At 44.0% G+C, this 18,720-nt stretch overlaps 1 long non-coding RNA gene across 1 annotated transcript; it reads right to left on the bottom strand.

The window, feature by feature from the left end:
• Positions 1 to 9,899: 9,899 nt before the first annotated feature.
• On the bottom strand, positions 9,900 to 10,987 carry LOC131114121 (uncharacterized). The gene is made up of 3 exons (XR_009121569.1): positions 10,580 to 10,987; positions 10,371 to 10,458; positions 9,900 to 10,003 (listed from the first exon to the last, which is right to left on the bottom strand). It is a non-coding gene; the product is annotated as an uncharacterized LOC131114121 (long non-coding RNA).
• Positions 10,988 to 18,720: the final 7,733 nt, after the last annotated feature.

Below are 18,720 nucleotides of genomic sequence, written 5' to 3'. Positions count from 1 at the left end.
CTGTGATTTTTCTGTGTGCCACTCACCGCTTGTGATATGGCACGGAAAAAACAGTTGCCGTCAGCAACAATGCTCTCCTTTTTACAGGGAGCTCCCAAGGGTCCAACACGCAAATTGACAGGCACAGTTTTGACTTCACAATCTATATTCAAAAGTTGGCACACATCTTGGGAGTCATTTTGAAGCGTTGGACAAAAGGCATGCTGTGTGGTAACAACACTGATGACCTCAACATCAGATGCACATGTACTAGAAATGTCAGCCATTTTTAACTTTTTGCCATCATCACCAGTCATCATCTCCAAGTGACGTTTCCTGTCAGCCACAACAGTCACAACAACACCAGCTATTTCAAAAAGTGTCTCTGCTCCACCAAACACTGCAGCCAAATTGCTAATGTGATTAGCAAGGGCATCAAGACCACCAAAACACAGAACAACACTGGTTCCATCACTGCACACCATGCCATTATAGCTACACGAGTGCGAATCCACCAGACAATACTGACCAGCATCACAAATGATGGCACAACTACTTTGACAAACTGTAAGAATGCATGTGCTGTACTTGCCAAACATTGTGTGCAAAGCATCATGCAAAGTGACATGAATCCCGTTTTCAATATAATAGCCAGAAACTACATTGACATCACCTAAAGCATAATCATTCTTCACACAAAACTCAAATTTGTGTCCAGCAATCACCTCCTGTTTGGGCAATTCTGTGGCACACAAAAAGTGGGATGGATGACTAATTACGTGACGTTCCCTTAGAGTAGCATACAACTGATCGCCTTCAACAACAGCCATGTCAAGATCAGCAGTATCCCACAACAAGACATTTTTAATACTGTGTAAAGCAGTGGCACAAAAGGCAATCGCCATACACTGTGTTCCTGCATACTTAAACCTTGTATTGCCTTGATGAAATGACCCTTTGACCACCTTTTGTAACCCACCTGTTGGTACCTCCACTGGTGACAGTGAAGATACTTCTTCCCTACCTTTTGTTGCAACTGCACAGTCAACAGCTTGGGCAGCCCTGGGTGTGCGTCGCATACGGAAACCCTTCTTTCATGGCATCTAAAAGAAAACAATGAAATCAATGTCAGTTCACACGCCATGTACTTAAGCTTCTAAATGCTCTTTTCCATGCTCTCTGGTTCTCTGGTGCGTGGGTTTTCTCCGTGCCCCCCATTGGCGATGCCATATTGTCCATAGGCAAGAAAGTGGGTGTGAATGGTTGTCTATATGTGCCCTGTGATTGGCTGGCAACCAGGATGTACCCCTCCTCTCGCCCGAATACAACTGGGATAGACTCCAGCAGCAGCAGTAGAAAATGAATGAACATAGCCATACATTTTACGTACTGCCTATCCTCACGGGTCGCGGGCATGCTGGAGCCTACCCCAGCTATATTCAGGCGAGAGGTGGACTACATCCCGGTCACCAGCAAAACACAGGGCACATAGACAACCATTCAAAGTCACATTCATGGCCACAGACAATATGGCAGGGGTGGGCAAACTTTTTGACTCGCGGGCCGCATTGATTTAACAAAACGGGGGGGGGGGGGGGGCAGACTATATATTTTACACGTAACAGTCCACCTGGTATTATTGTATCTGTAAAAGTGTCACGCAATCTGCTATTATTATTTATTATTTTATATTTATATTGAAATATTTTATATTTAAATATTTTATATTTAAATATTTTTAATTTTATTATTATGATTATTATTATTATTATTATTGTGTCCCTTTTTTCAGGAGCACTTTGTAAACAACATACCACATCAAATAACAAAATTGATAAAACCATCAAAAGGTTGGCTCAAGCCATGATGCCAGTTCGTATGTTGAGTTTAAATGAAATACTTTGGAAAGAACGGACGGGCCGTATTCAAACACTTGGCGGGCCGGATGTGGCCCCCGGGCCGTAGTTTGCCCACCCCTGCAATATGGAGTGTGTGTGTGTGGGGGTCAAATGAAAGTGAGTATAAATGGTTGTCTCTATGTGCCCTGTGATTGGTTGACAACCAGGATGTACCCGCCTCTCGCCTGAATACAACTGGGATAGACTCCTGCAGCAGCGGCAGAAAATGAATGAATAAATCCATTTATTTTCTGTGCTGCTTATCCTCACAAGGGTCGTGGGCATGCTTGAGCCTACCCCAGCTGTATTCTGGCAAGAGGTGGACTACACCCTGCTCACCAGCCAAGCATGGGTCACAGAGACAACCATTGACAGTCACATTAATGCCTATGGACAATTTGGAGTCGCCAGTGGGGGAGGGTGTACACGGAGAAACACACGCACAGAATACATGCAAACTCCACACAGAGATAAAATGATAAATCAAACTTTGTCAATAAATACAACTATTATGCAGAAAACAACATAAATAAATAAACACCAGCTGTGTGTTTTACTGCAAGAGCACTATCTTCCCCCACCCCCCTCATATTGTGTGCGTTTGAGTGGGCACATGTACACTTGGGTGTGGCCCTTTGGCTGAATGACGGGATTAATCATTGGAAACAAGAAAAATGAAGAAAACGTCAGGTGGACGTCTTCTCCTCCGCAACGCGGTAGTGGTTTAGATGAATGACGGCGTTAAAATCATTGGAAACAGAGAAAGCTAAAAAAGTTGAAAACCTACTGTGCCGTGGCTTCTCCACACAAGCAAATCCCAGGTGCTTAATTGTGCTTTTATGGTACGCTATCTCCATTTAGCACAGGTCACAAAATCGTTACCTTTAGGTGTAAAATACTCCCATACTTATAACATCCGTGATCATTTATTTTCTCCCCGCCCGCTGCGATAAGATGGCGCGGGGGGGGGGGGCGCCATTTTGGGGCCTGTGGCATCAACGACGCCATTTACGACGACGCCATTTCGGGGCCTTTGTCATCAGTGCCGCCAATTTGCCCGCTAACGGCTCGTTTAAGGTGCGGCAACAACGAATATAATTTTCGCTATACAGCGTTAAGCTCCGACCGTTCGTGTATCCTGAACAAGCGGCCTACGTGCAGCACCGCCGAATATAACTTGAGCTATATAGAGTTAAGTTCCGACCGTTAGTGTATCCCAAACATGCAGTTACCTTGCGGCGACACCAACGACAACATACAAATACATAAAATTATACACATGTGGAGAAAAAGCCGAAAAAAAACAAAATGGAGTTAAGCTCCAACCGGACGTGCATTCCTGCGATGGCGCTCATTCTTACAAATGAATATATGTCAGTTTACTAAGTCTATTAAAAAAAAACTTACCTCTATGTCAGCAGATAAAGTCCAACACAATGGCAAACTGGAGTTTCCGTCGAATGTAGGTCCGTTGTCTTTGTCTTTGTCTGAGGCAATGCAAAAAGCGTTCTCTCGAAAAGTTTTCTGTTCGGTCGAGCAGAAAGGGGGGGGAAGCGGGCACGCGAAGCAGCATTTATAGCACCATGCACCACACCGTGGAAGAACTGACCAATCGTAGCTCACAAAACCAACCTGTCAGGCTCCGCCTTTGGATAAATGACCAATCGTAAGTCACCAAACAAACAACCTATCAGCGATCGTCTGATTGAATGTAATGTGAAAGTTGGGCGGGTCAATATTTTTTAAATTGACCAATCGTGCCTCACTCACCTATCAATCGATCAGCTATTGGCGGAATGAATGTAATTTGAAATTGGGCGCATTAAACCAAACAATGTTTACGTGGACGAACGGAGGGAAAACTAACCAATGGCATTGCGTGCTCACTGTATAAATAAGCTGCAAGTGCGACTATCGGCATAACGATGAACGGGACTCAGAGGACAACGTTGTGGCTCATCGGCAGCTCCATTGTGACCCGGCTGGAAAGACACGTCAGGCTGCACCGCCGAGATCCGAATTTCGGCCTCCCTTGCCAAGTCACCTGGCATGGACAAGGCGGCAGGAGGTGGGAGCATCTGGTGCCTTTTATACACCAGAAGCTGCAAACGGGAGCGACACCTCCACAGTTGCTGCTCATCCACCTTGGCGGCAATAGTTTTGGCTTCGGCGGCCAAAATTGCCGCCGGCTTCTCCTTAAAATGATGGCGGATCTCGACTACATCATCCACTTGCTACCCGGCACAGTGGTGATGTTTTCGGATATCTTGCCTCGTTGGAACTGGCGTTACCAGACGGCACCCACAGGACGTGGACTGGACAATGCGAGGAAAAGGATTAATCGAGTCCTTGGCGGCTTCCTACGACAACGCGGCATGAAGCGCATCCCGCACTCGAACATCTCTGTCCACGACTTGCTTGCCGACGGTTGCCATCTCAACGAGAGGGGAAATGAGACGCTCTATCTCAACTTCCGCCGAGAAATCGCTGCAAATCTGCAGTAGATTCACCACAACGGCTCTTTTAAGAGCCAACCACTTTTCCATAAAGAGCAAAATGTTCCAATGCATTCCACACACCGCAACGCACTGCTTCAGAATAAAACGTAAACAAATGGTTGTGAACGGATCAGACCGATTAGAATGATGTACAAAATACTACACTCAGAAAATGACCCAGAGCCTTATTAAATATAACAATAATAAAGTTTACTAACTTAGTAAAACCTCTGAAAATCATTTAATCGCTTACATAAATAAATGCTTAAGTCCAGCGCTTAAGCTTGGTGATGTAGACCGTCATGACGTGCCCCCTTCGCGGCCAAAGGGGGGAGTTATGAGAGGTCTATGGTACAGTTTCCGGCAACACAACAGCGAAGGTATCGAAACACGGCAAGTTATATGGACGACAATACTTCGGTAAGTAGAGCACTTGCAATGTTTAAACTAATAGCGACCCCGTCTTCCTTCAAATACGCTGGGTGTTGTTTTTTAATGTCACCGCTATTCTGTTGTGCGTAAGCTAACTTTAGCTATGTTTGCTAGCCACCAAAGAGCTCAGCTATGTTTGCTAGCCACCAAATTGCTCAGCTAACATGGTTCGTTGGGCGAACATACTTTAACAGGTAACGGACCATCGAACCGGAAAAGTTAAGCTTTTAACCGCGCTCTCTTTATGTGTGTACGCCGTGTTTTGCTTGGTTTTACATTGTTTTTGTAACATGACGTGATGTCGATATGCTCCGATGGGAAGCTCTTGTGGGAACAGCCGAGGTACTTCCGGAGCTCATTACAATTATAATACAACAGTATTCAACATTCGTTGTCTACCGCTCACCCCCACGAAGGTCGCGGGGGGTGCTGGAGTCTACTTGGAATTAAATTTGCATGTTTTTGGAATGTGGGAGGAAACCGGAGTACCCGGAGAAAACCCACGCATGCACGGGGAGAACTTGCAAACTCCACACAGACATGGGCAACAGTATTCATTAAAATTATTTATTCATGGTTTTATATACGAAATATTAATTCGAATTATGAATTACTGCATGTTTTCCTGTAATTATATTTGGAGATATAATTAATGTCAATGTGCATTTTTGGCAGGCGAGTGATTAGCGTGCAGACCTCACAGCTAAAAGATGCCAGTTCAATTCTACACTCGGCCATCTCTGTGTGGAGTTTGCATGTTCTCCCCGTGCATGCGTGGGTTTTCTCCGGGTACTCCGGTTTCCTCCCACATTCCAAAAACATGCTAAGTTAATTGGCCACTTCAAATTGTCCATAGGTATGAATGTGGGTGGTAATGGTTGTTTGTCTATATGTGCCCTGGGATTGGCTGGCCACCAGTCCAGGGTGTACCCTGCATCACGCCCGAAGACAGCTGGGATAGGCTCCAGCACCCCTCGCGACCCTTGTGAGGATGAGCAATCGAAAAGGAATGCATGAATGAATGTGCATTATAATTCTTTCTTTAGAACTGTGGATTTAAAACGCAATCCAAAAACGATGTACATGAAATTGGACAGCACTTTTAAAAACAAACCATCGTAACACTGTTTATGCTCCTTTTTAAGGTGGCGGCTCGTGGCCTGGCAATGTAGGCGCTGCACATTGGAGGATACTTCAAAAGGGGAGCTTCTCAAGCATTACCAAGTCAAGCACAGTATTTATGGATGTGGCTGTAAGTACCCTGTCTTCATTTAAGATGTCCTTGCTCCCTTAAAACATGGAACAGTGGTGAAGTGGTATTCTTCCTCGCTATCCTCCAGGAGCTGAACCAAAACCAACTAATCACCAATTAAAGAAGAGAGACAGCCCAGTCATTAAGGACTTGATGTGGAGAACTTTTGCACATAGAGGAACATACAACATACACATGAGCATCAGTGACATGAAGCACAGGTGGCCTACCTTGTTTAATGTCTCACAGGTGAGTATTTGGATCTTTTGTGTTAAACACATTATGGACTGTAAACAACTACTGTATGTTTCACAGTTATACTTAAGTAAGCACTTCAGTTTTTGTTGTCACTCGTTCTTTTGTCTCTTCTTTCATATCCCTCTTTCAGGAGAGGAAGGTGCCAGAAGGGAGGTGAAAGGACACCAAAACTGATGTCCTTGTTTCCAGCAAGGAAAAGCGATGTCAGAGCAACAATTCAAGCACAGATGAACATTCTACTTCAGGTATTAAAACCATCCTCCACCTATTAAATTTGTACCTTACCTGCAATAGTCCTCATTCCACCTGTCTCATTCACATTTCTTTCCATTCTCTGTTCACATCATACAGCTGACATTTATCTTTTCTGACTCTCCCTCCTATTTATTACTCATCCTTTCCTCCATTCTTTCTCAAAGGAGCTGTACGTATGTACAAAATGCACATCAAGTAAATAAAATATCGCACAATATGTCTGTCATCAGAGACTAAGAAAACATATTCATTTGAAATAAAGATGTGACAACAAGCCTTCTGTAGGTGCACAGCGCACAGACACAATGTCAGGGCGGTGAAAGTGAAACAATAACCAGCACAGCACCTGAGTGACATGACCTCTGCTTTTAGTTACTGTGACTGAAAGTAAGAAGCAAAATAGTCGTCCATCCTACCCGCTTAAGCCACAGAAGCCTGAACCAGATATCACTGTGACAACAGATGCTACCGCTTCGTTCCTGCTGCTAGTTGCAATACAGATTGTTTTTTATTTCACTCCAGCAACAGCCACAATAGCCACAATCTTACATACAGCCCCTTTAAACAGTTTTTGGTTTTTCTTCCTTAATTTTCTGTGCCTCAATCTCTCACATCCTTTGCACACCGCACCACAATATCCACTTATATTCATGCGCCTGGCAAATTTTTAGGTTTTAGTTTTTTTGCTGACATCACTACTTACAAACTTCCCTCTCATGCAAATTCTATTGAAATGTTTGAGACTTAAGTTTTTCCTGTGAATCAAAGCACTGCTTCAATGTTTCTGTCCGGCAGATGGAATCCAACGTGAGCAGACAAGGGACGTTGTCATCCGATTCCTTATTGACTATCTTGCTGAACATGCTAGTGCCCTTTTCAAGGACTTTGAGGTTGGTATACTACTGTACTTTTCATGATTTTCAAGGTTTGGCCAAATGTAATCTCGAAGTGCACAGCAGCAGTACATTTATATTTACAGTTAATTTATCTTTACTGCACACCAAGATGGAGCTGTTTTTTGTATGGTGTAAAGCAGCTGTGGACATTAGAAGACAGGAGGTGCTACTTGTCTTGTGAGATGCACGTTTAACGTGAGCATTTAACAGCTGCCTTTACAATGTCTGCAGGATGCTGGGGATGGATCAACCAGCATTCAAGAGCAGATGGCAGTAGAAGTGATGGCGATTTACCTGTTGCGGAAAGATGGGTCAGTTGATGTCGGCATAGGGATTGAGGGCAGCACTATCCTCTGCACTCTTAAGGATCTTAAGAGGTACCCAACGTCCCTCTAATACAGTCTTGAGGTGTTCCAGAAAGTACTACTGGATCTGGATTTATGAAAACCTTTTAAAAACAAACCATTCTAACACTGTTTATGCTCCTTTTTAAGGTGGCGGCTCGTGGCCTGGCAATGTAGGCGCTGCACATTGGAGGATACTTCAAAAGGGGAGCTTCTCAAGCATTACCAAGTCAAGCACAGTATTTATGGATGTGGCTGTAAGTACCCTGTCTTCATTTAAGATGTCCTTGCTCCCTTAAAACATGGAACAGTGGTGAAGTGGTATTCTTCCTCGCTATCCTCCAGGAGCTGAACCAAAACCAACTAATCACCAATTAAAGAAGAGAGACAGCCCAGTCATTAAGGACTTGATGTGGAGAACTTTTGCACATAGAGGAACATACAACATACACATGAGCATCAGTGACATGAAGCACAGGTGGCCTACCTTGTTTAATGTCTCACAGGTGAGTATTTGGATCTTTTGTGTTAAACACATTATGGACTGTAAACAACTACTGTATGTTTCACAGTTATACTTAAGTATGCACTTCAGTTTTTGTTGTCACTGGTTCTTTTGTCTCTTCTTTCATATCTCTCTTTCAGGAGAGGAAGGTGCCAGAAGGGAGGTGAAAGGACACCAAAACTGATGTCCTTGTTTCCAGCAAGGAAAAGCGATGTCAGAGCAACAATTCAAGCACAGATGTGATGAGCAGGCACAGCAACAGCCACAATAGCCACAATCTTACATACAGCCCCCTAAGTGTAGAAGTTCATGTGTTGATGTTTCCATAAGTGTCAGAATGTCATCAAAATGTCCTTCTTTGTGCATTTGAGCCACATGCTGCATCCATTTCAGCATATACTCATATGCTCATGTTGATGTACCCTGAGGTTATATATTTCAAATAGAGATTTCTCAGACTGTGTTAGTAGATATATTATATTTTTGTCAAAAATGACAGACATATTTACTGCATTTTTTTCATGGTTTGTTTCATATATTATATATTATATACAACAAGAGGTTCCCGCACACTGTGTGGCTCTCATTCATTACTTTAGTTAGGTAACGTTTCGGTCCGTTAGACCTTCATCAGACATATTAGGTCTAGCATACTAGGTCTACCTTCATCAGACATATTAAGTCTAGCATATTAGGTCTACCTTCATCAGACATATTAGGTCTAGCTAATATTTCTGATGAAGGTCAAACGGACTGAAACGTTACCTAAATAAACTAATGAATGAGAGCAACACAGTGTGCAGGAACCTCTTTTTGAACACTTTGTTGGCTACACCTGCTTCCTACGCACCTGTGTATCTTCAGGTGTGCTGAAACTCTGCATTCACTCTTGTTTCATATATTGACAGGAAGTACTGAAGTAGATTAAAGAGAAAATACATTTTAGATACTCATTTTTATATATTTTCTATATTTGATAGTCCATTATGACATTAAAGACATCAAGTAAATATTGCATATTTGTTTTGTTCAACAATAATCTCATTTTCTACTTGCTGAAATTGTAGTTTTGGAACACCATTACACTGTATATATATATGTGTGTGTGTGTTTACTTCCATTTCTACAGAATTACGTGGGCACCAGTGTCTCCCTTTAAAAGGTGGAATATTATGTGTGCAGGTTTGTGTAGTAGTTGATGAGCAAAAAAAACAAGAGAAATTGTCTAATATATAATTTATTTCGATAACTTCCAACAAATTTACAAACACCGATGAAAAAATTTACAAAAATACACACTTTACATCTAGGGGGAGGCACTTGTCTCCTCTTCTCCGGTTTGGGTGCCACATTCTCTTTTTTCTGTATATTGAAAACATCACAAGTTTTAGTGATACACACAAATCCACATTAATAGATCAGAAATTGAAAACAATAAATTTATGCATGAACTTTCTCACCATCTTCAACAAAAAGACATGTTGCCTCAGCCACCTCAGCTCTTAGCAGAGCTTGTTGGAGACCAAATTTATATTTGGCAATTTCAGCCCTTTGTCTCCTGCTCATGAGTTCCTCCCGTTCCTTCTGCTCCATCTCCCTGGTCACATAGGCCATAATGTCATGGCTCACCTCCACACATTGTTGATTTCATTCAACCCCGGGCACACTGCGATCTCTGCATGAATACTGCACAAATACAATAAAAATTAGATTATTTGCAATACTAGACGCTATCATTAACGACAGTGTTTTAAATAGCTTATTACAACCTTTACCTGAAGACATTAACAAATGAGCATGATACTTAACTGTGTAACAGTACACTGTTTGCAATTGGTTTTAGTAACAACATTTTTGTAAGATTCATACATTACTACAATTTATACACATATGCAAAAATGGTACATGCTCACTTCATTCAAGTGACATCGTATTTGGCTCTTATATAATACCACGATCTTGTTATGCAATATAAATAACATTGTTTCTTATTTTTATCATGTTAACAGTCAATACAATACAAACATTTACGATTTCAATTACAAATACTTACACTCAACACCTGGCACTGGCTCCTGATGGAGTCCACCTCGGGGTCATCTATGCTGATAAACCTTGCAGGAGACGAGAAATGTGCCATTCTATAAAGAAATACATCACATGTTATATACCCACATTTGCTCAAACATTACGTGCATTCGTGTAAAATGCACTTCATTTGAGACATAAATTAATTAGAAAGGAAAATAATCAAGTACTTACTTCGCAGCAGTAATATCGATGTAACTGTCTCGACAGTATGACAAAATGTCCATTTATACACTGTCGGGTGTCTTTGCTGCAACGGACGGCCTGCACAGGTGTTTCATTCTGAGATTCCAACAGATGATCAAAGGGCCATGAATGCATCGTTTGAACCTTCAAACAACGCCAGAATCAAATACAACAGTTTGCCGCTGTGCCATGCCCACATGTGGAGCATCCAATAATACATGACAACTGTCCAGTGTCCAAGAATTCCACGCCCATCACATCGTCGTAGAATCACGTATAAAAGAGGTCATTCGATCATTTTTTTCCTACCTCTGTCCATCACCGTGAACGCAGCTTGAAGGATTTCATATATGTTTGTCTCCTATTCTTTGCGTCTCATGTATGTTTGTCTCCTATTCTTTGCGTCTCATGTATGTTTGTCTCCTATTCTTTGTGTCTCACTCATATAACTATGCACTACATTTAATCAAGTACAACCAAGTAGCCTTGGGCAAATCACAGGACACATAATCGCTTTCAGGCACATACAGTTCCGGAGCTCTCCTACACATCCACAATTTTGACTAAAAACAGATAACGGGGGAGCATGACGTCGGCAGCCATGGCCTGTCGATAACGGCTGGCTCCACCGCTCCACCCCGCCCGCCTTGAGTTGGTGAGAAGACATCGGCCGAGGAAAGGAGGGGGGCCACCTGTGATACGCCAGAGATCTACCGACATTTCTTAGCATAATAAAAGCCGGGCAGGGACAGTTAGCTGTACTCATTTGTTCTGACCTGTAAGTAAAGCCTACGTCTCTGCAGGTGTTAGGGGAAGACTTATGAGCCCGGAGCTCCGTGTAATCTGACTGGTCTGAGAGTAAACCATATAACTGACAAGTTTGTTGTCATCTCTTGCCTCCAACACGACACCCACAGGAATCACTGACCTAAGAACAGGTGGTCAAATTCCAACAAGCTGAAAGGTAAGCGCTTTCCTATTTTTCCCCATATTTTGACCATGAATGCAATTCATGTTTAAGTAAATGTGGACACATATTATGCATCTCTTTTTGTTTCTAGAATGGCAAACTCTTCTTCCCCGGCGAAATCGCCCAGAGCCACAAACCCTCAGGTGCAAGCTCTGAGAACCAAATGCCGGCTGATGTGTGTAAGTATTTCTGTGATTTTACTTTTCAATATCATTATTATTCTGAAGCTAGACTATATTTTATTGTTTCTATAGTTTTACGTTTCAATAATATAATAATAATAATATCATATAATAATATAATATATAATACATTAACAATAACATTTGATATTGTACATGTGGATCTCCATGTACACTTCATTTTGTCATATGAAACATTGTGTTGCATGTTACCATGCATTACTATCAATGACTGTTAATAATATGTTTGTTTTAACAGTACTCGTCCCAGGACCAGGGTGTGTCCCGCGAGGATCTATTTTCGCAAAGCTGCGTGCTGGCCGAGACTTTTCTGGGTTTCGCTGCCAGACAGGTCGACGAGAGACAAAGAAGGGCTGAACTATTAAAAAAACAAAAAAACACCATCAGCCAACTCAAAGAAGCCTTGGCAGAGGCCAACCAACGAGTTGACGCAGCGGAGGGGAAAGAATGAAATGGTGAGAAATTTCATATTTAATAGATTAAATTTTATGTATTGTGTTGATGTTGCAATATTGTCATTTTATGTGTAATAAAACATATGATTCTGATGATATTATTTACGTGATTGATGGCCGTTCATGCAATGGTTGTTCCAGCGTTTCACCAGTAGATGTCACTGTTGTGGAAAAAATTTCTATCATCCTAAGTAGGATAGAGAATGCCTGAAATAAATACATAGCTCTGGCAGTTTTTATTACCTTTGCAAAACAAAGGGGTCAGACAACACACAGTATGCATGGCGGTCTGTAGGTGTCTGGCCAAGAGTGGCCTCTTGGCGGGAACTTTTATACTCCGTAGCATGCAAATGAATTCCATTACAATAGAAAAGAGACATTCTTGTCACTCCCCCGATGCCACCCTCATGTATGGGGGTTAGCCTTCACACCCATTCTTCTGGCACGGTTTGTCACACCCATGCGAGACAACCTCCTAGGGTCAGCCATTTGGTGGGACATCCTGATGTCCCCTGTCCCATGAAGGTAAAGCTTTGATCAAAGAATGACCTCCTCCGACACTGCCTCTAACCCCAGGTTACAGATAGCCTCCTGCTGTGCCACCATCTTTGAAGGGACAGCAGGATGTGCTCGGATGCAAATGTTGAAGCTCCACAAAAGGCCGTAAAGTAATTCAAACAATGTGTAAACTATGTTATACCTGTGAAATATAAATTTTCCCATCACACTCCTCCCTTTTGATTATTAATTAATCACGAATTACAGTACTTTTACAGATAAACAAACATCAGATCAGGGTTGTCAGTGAATTAATTATCATGAAAGTTAGGAATGTGGAAAACCGTATTATAATGTGTTCAATTGTTGCGATAGATGGTGGAGGTGTTGATTGACAGTCAGTTCAATTTGATATTTGGTGTCTGCCATGTGATTGGTTGGCAGTCCGTGCATCCTCTTGCCTAAAGTCAACTGGGAAAGGCTCCAGCCTACCCGCAATCCCAGTGGGAATAAGCGGCACGGGAAAAAGACGAATGGATGTTGTTGGAATTTGACCACCTGTTCTTAGGTCAGTGATTCCTGTGGGTGTCGTGTTGGAGGCAAGAGATGACAACAAACTTGTCAGTTATATGGTTTACTCTCAGACCAGTCAGATTACACGGAGCTCCGGGCCCATAAGTCTTCCCCTAACCCCTGCAGAGACGTAGGCTTTACTTACAGGTCGGAACAAATGAGTACAGCTAACTGTCCCTGCCCGGCTTTTATTATGCTAAGAAATGTCGGTAGATCTCTGGCGCATCACAGGTGGCCCCCCTCTTCTCCTCGGCCGACGTCTTCTCACCAACGCAGGACGGGCGGGGTGGAGCGATGGAGCCAGCCGTTATCGACAGGCCATGGCTGCCGACGTCATGCTCTCCCGTTATCTGTTGTTAGTCAAAATTGTGGATGTGTAGTAGAGCTCCGGAACTGTATGTGCCTGAAAGTGATTATGTGTCCTGTGATTTGCCCAAGGCTGCTTGGTTGTACTTGATTAAATGTAGTGCATAGTTATATGAGTGAGACACAAGAAATAGGAGACAAACATACATGAGACACAAAGAATAGGAGACAAACATATATGAGATGCAAAGAATAGGAGACAAACATATATGAAACGCAAAGAATAGGAGACAAACATATATGAAATCCTTCAATCCCCCTCATGGCCTCAACAGAGGCCACAAGGTGAAATACCGGATCAGAGTTAGGGAAGAAGCACCCGGTCACCCTGTGGGGGTGGTGGATGCAGGCGGGCCAACTGGTATTGACCTCGCCCATCGGCCGCCATCACCCTGGACAGGATGAGCTGGAAAAGGCACTTGGAACACGAGAGACAACAGCAAACTGACAACGAACAAACGAAAAGACCATCCAAAACAAGAAACACTAAAACTGTAATAATAATGCCGGAGGCCAACTCTTTCCCCTTACCAAAATAGCTCATCGACGAGTCCCACGGGCTGGTGTCCACACCGACATGTGATTTCATGTGATTTTATTCAAAGCTGTGAGACCTTCAATTGCATGAGACAAACGACCACCCGGTGCCGTATTGTTTGGGATGAAAGTGCAACATTCCGTACCAATCATTGCACACACACCATGTTTTTCTGCCAATAACATATCGAGAGCGATACGATTTTGAAAGGACATCAAAGACGTGGCCCGCAACTGTTCACTTACCGCCTTGAAGCCTTCTTTGGTCTGATTGGAGAGGCGCTGTAGATTGTAATGCACATAATTGATGCAATCAACATTTTTATTAACGGTGATCCAAAGGATAATTGACTCAAAACCTGACGCAATCTGATTGACTAGTTTATATTCGTCTGGAACTCTCTTGTAACATTTAGAAGCACTGGTGGACACCATTCCGTCTGGGACCACCGTGGCAGTTATTGGGCCTCCGACCACACCTACAGACGAAAAGAACACAGAGTGAGATAAAGGGCTATAGCTAATAACAAAAATGTCAAAACAAAGCCAGGAAGCTTATCATAAGTGTCATGTAATATAGTTTGCCGCTTGCATGTATGTTGTACAGTATCAGGTGCTGAACTATCAGTGTGTGTGTGTGTGTGTGTGTGTGTGTGTTAGTTAATGCAGAAATCGCCTCATTTGTTGGTTGGGGAGGAGGAGCCCCCAGGGCTCGGGATATCGCCAAGGGCAGCGACATCTTCACCACCTCCCCCCTCATGGGCTGCATCCAATGCAGACCGAAGCGACCTAAGAGATGAGACATCCTCCGGGGCAGGGTGGTCTTTTGGATGAGAGTCGCGACCCCCACGGTGTAACGAGTACACAACGGTTGTCTGCGGAGCCAAAGCAGAGGCCAGCGACTGAACTAGGGTCACAAAGGCTTGTGAAGTCTCCGAGTCCCAGTCCAGCCTGACGTTGGCATGCTTAGAGCCCTTGGCACGCACTAACGCGCGCAAGGGTGTAGTGCGTTCCACGTAGCAGGGGATGTACTGTCAACTGTAACCACACAGTCCCAAAAAGGACAGCATTTCACCCACCGTGGAAGGCTTGGGATGCCTGAGGATGGACGCACGATGGGCGTCCGACATGGCGTAGCCAGCAGCTGAGAGAACACGACCCAGAAAGGAGACAGTTTTCCTCCAGCATTGTAGCTTTTTGCGTGAGACTTTGAAACCCAATTCGTACAGGCACAGCAGCACGGCTTCCGTGGCCTGCAAACAACAATCAGCAGAGTCAGTGGCGAGGAGGAGATCGTCCATCCATCTGATGATTGAACAAACCAGGGCTGTTCTTGAAACCTTGGGGCATGCGGGTGTACTGGAACCGTTGGCCATGATAGGTGAAAGCAAAATACTTTCAACTCACAAAAACCTACGTCAAATGGACCGTTGGACCACACCCCCTCCGGGATGGTGTCCAACATGGGTCCGGAGTGTTCGTGATCTGTCAGTGTTTTTAGCTCGTACCTGTCAATCAAGCGATGTTGAACAACGGACACGTCTGTGCATTGGCACACCACACGATACGCCGACTCCGAGGGAGAGTGTTGTACCTGCGGTACCTCAGGGAGCGGCGTCCAGTCTTTAGCTGCCAACAACCGTTTCACCATGGGACCCAAGGACCGTTGTTCATGTCCTGGGGCCACAGCCAAAGAGATGTGTGGCACCGAATCAGGTGTGCCTTTGTACCAGGCCTGTTCCAACTTAACAAAATAGATGCTGGCCGCCACCCCCTCAGGACCTGCAAAAAGACGAGAAATAATTTAACCACTACTCCATACCTTCCTGATATGTCATATCCTGTTGTGTGTCATAAAACAATGTGCAATGTAACGGGGTGGTGGGAGGCATATACGTGGCCTTGGACAGGATCCATGGTTTCCACGTCTCATAGACTGACACCACACTGCTCGGTGACGAGGTCTGAGTCAGAAGGAACCAATAAATGTCGGCTGTTGTGGTTGCCGGCAGTTCTTTGAGCAGGTATTGTCCTCCTGTACTTTGGTTGTTGCAGTCCACTGTCGTGCCGTCTGGCAACGTCAGGGTTAAACCAGAGTCTGTGCACAAAATAGTAGCATTAGAAGCAGTCAATATGTCACGACCAATCAAGTTCAAACCAGTTGGCACCACCGTCCTGGTCTTGGTAGTATTGACCAGCAGGGGAAGGTTGAGAAGCTGCTTGCTGTTGTTGAGGTCGGTGGAATGGGCCGCCCCGCCCATGTGAGCCTCCTTGTGACTGCATGCCTTGCGGTTGATGAGCCCATGGTTGCTGCTGCTGTTGTTATGGGAGCGACTGCGGTGGTCCTGATGGTGGCCACTGTCCAGTGCAGGTGAGGCAATCACGTGCCCAGTGGTCAAGAGCTCCGCACACGAAACAGCTAGTGTAGCCCTGAGACGGTCCACCCCTTCTCCCACCTCGGTTAGACATGCCACCACGCCCCTGCCACATTATGTTTTTCTCTTTTTATCTGAGGTGAACTCTCGTTCTTTAGCCAATTATAATTTCAACAGTTGTGCTGCTAAATCCTTTTGTGTTTTATCTTTTTCGTCCTCCTCCTGACGGTGCCTGCGCATGTGGTGTAACAAGATCGCTTTGTATGATTTTTCTGTTTCGACTGACAGATTAGGAACATCTTTTAATTTATTAGCCACTGACGAGCTAGCACTGTCTGAAACAGTGTGGTCACAGACAGCGGACGTCTCCCCAGGCCAAACTGAGGCCAGCTGTGAGGCGCAATACCTCGTTGATCCATGGGTCTGCTCCATGGGCTAGTGGAGGCAACTTACGACACATGCTGTCAATGTCTGTTATGGTAAAAGGTGTGTATACCGTGTGCTGGCTCGCCACGTCAACTTTTAAAGGCATAACTGTTTTGGATCGAGCCCCTGTGTTGTCCCTTCTCACAGGGGTTGGTGAAGACGGCGTTAGGGATATGTCATCTTCCGATTGGGTATCCCGTTACACCGTAGGTGTCGCCGGCTGGCGCCTGCCGTAATCTGTCTCAGCAGTGTATCGGCGCCTGGTACTGCCTTCTGGCAACACATTAGACATGTCAATTTGTTTTAAAATCTTAGATATGCTTTTACTGTGTCTGGCCGAATCTATAAGGGACATATTTTGCGCTGCGCCCGTGCAGGAAGTCGCACCGCCAGTCTCCACTGACGGGTCGCCAACCTGTGGCGCGGGGCTGCCTATGTCTGTTGGGGGATGGCGCCTTGCTTGTTGTAGGGTCAGAACGTGTCTATTTAACTCCTCCCCATTAATGTCGACTTCTCCCTGGAATCTTAGAGTAGGATAGATTCCACTGGGAGGGTTTGAATTGGGCGGGGGTGCCGATGGCGTGACCACTAGGGCCCTTCTCGCCTTCGACTGTTTTTCCCGCGTCATGTACAGGGCGGCCAAAGCCAAGCTTGCCATCCCCATTGAATGAATTATTCGCCTGGAATCTTCTAATTTTTTCAGCGTCTTCTTAAGTTCTGACTTCTGCCAGAATGACGCCTGCTCAATTTTCTCCTCCACCTGTCTTATTTATTTCATAATCTTTTCCTCCTCCTGTCTGAACTTACTCTGAACCTTCACAATATTATCCCAACTCTGTCCATCTCACACTTCCCATGTTTTACGTATCTGTCTATCTTTATTCTTATCCTGACTTACCAAGCCCCTCATAACCTGACCTTCCACAAGACCAAACAACTCACTTTGTTTTTCATTCTCTTCTCGTTTTGCTTACATTTCTTTTCTATGTTTTGTTGTAACTCCCTAATACATGCTGTGGATAATTTTCCGTTTAATTTGTGCTATTTTATCCAATAATATAGGGGGTCTACTGCTAGACTATCCTCTTTGCACGGGAGTTCTTCAAGGACTTTTTGTTTTTCTTTACTTTGTCCCTTCCCCATTTTGAACTAAATTTGGACCCAGTGGTTCTTAACACCTGTCGTGTTCTAACACTGGGGTTATTTTCAACAAGATGGTGATCAACAACCTTTTGTGGTAAAATTCTCTTCAACCTTTTCAGGTGGAATTTTCTTGCCTACAAGCATCCACAAAGGCTCACCATTTGTTTCTTGTTGGTTTGGTATAAAACACAGTTACCTAGTGGTAATTGTATTTTCATTCATACATTCACACATTCACACTTCCTAATTCTTCATTTGGTGCTGAGGCTCCCACTGGCTGTTCCAATTGTTGCCTCAACACGTTGTAAGGACCTGAATATTCATTATCTTCCTTCCTGTGAAACATTACGGGTTTTCCTTTCTCTTCACTTTCTTTTTCTTTCTGTTCACTTTCTTTTTCTTTCTGTTCACTTACTTTTTCTTTCTGTTCACTTTCTGACACCCTCGGGGGACCCCCACACATTTCCTACTCCTCACATTCTCGGTCCAACTCACCTTCCATTCTATTCCCACAACAATTAAAACAAAAAACAAATACAAAACTGATAGTTGCAAGAATGTTGAGCAATAATGAAAGTTATCA

This window comes from Doryrhamphus excisus, chromosome 2, assembly GCF_030265055.1.
Source record: "Doryrhamphus excisus isolate RoL2022-K1 chromosome 2, RoL_Dexc_1.0, whole genome shotgun sequence".
In the NCBI taxonomy this organism is placed as follows: Eukaryota; Metazoa; Chordata; class Actinopteri; order Syngnathiformes; family Syngnathidae; genus Doryrhamphus; species Doryrhamphus excisus.
Note: the sequence above shows the minus strand (reverse complement) of the source record. Positions and strands in the feature narration are given on the sequence as shown.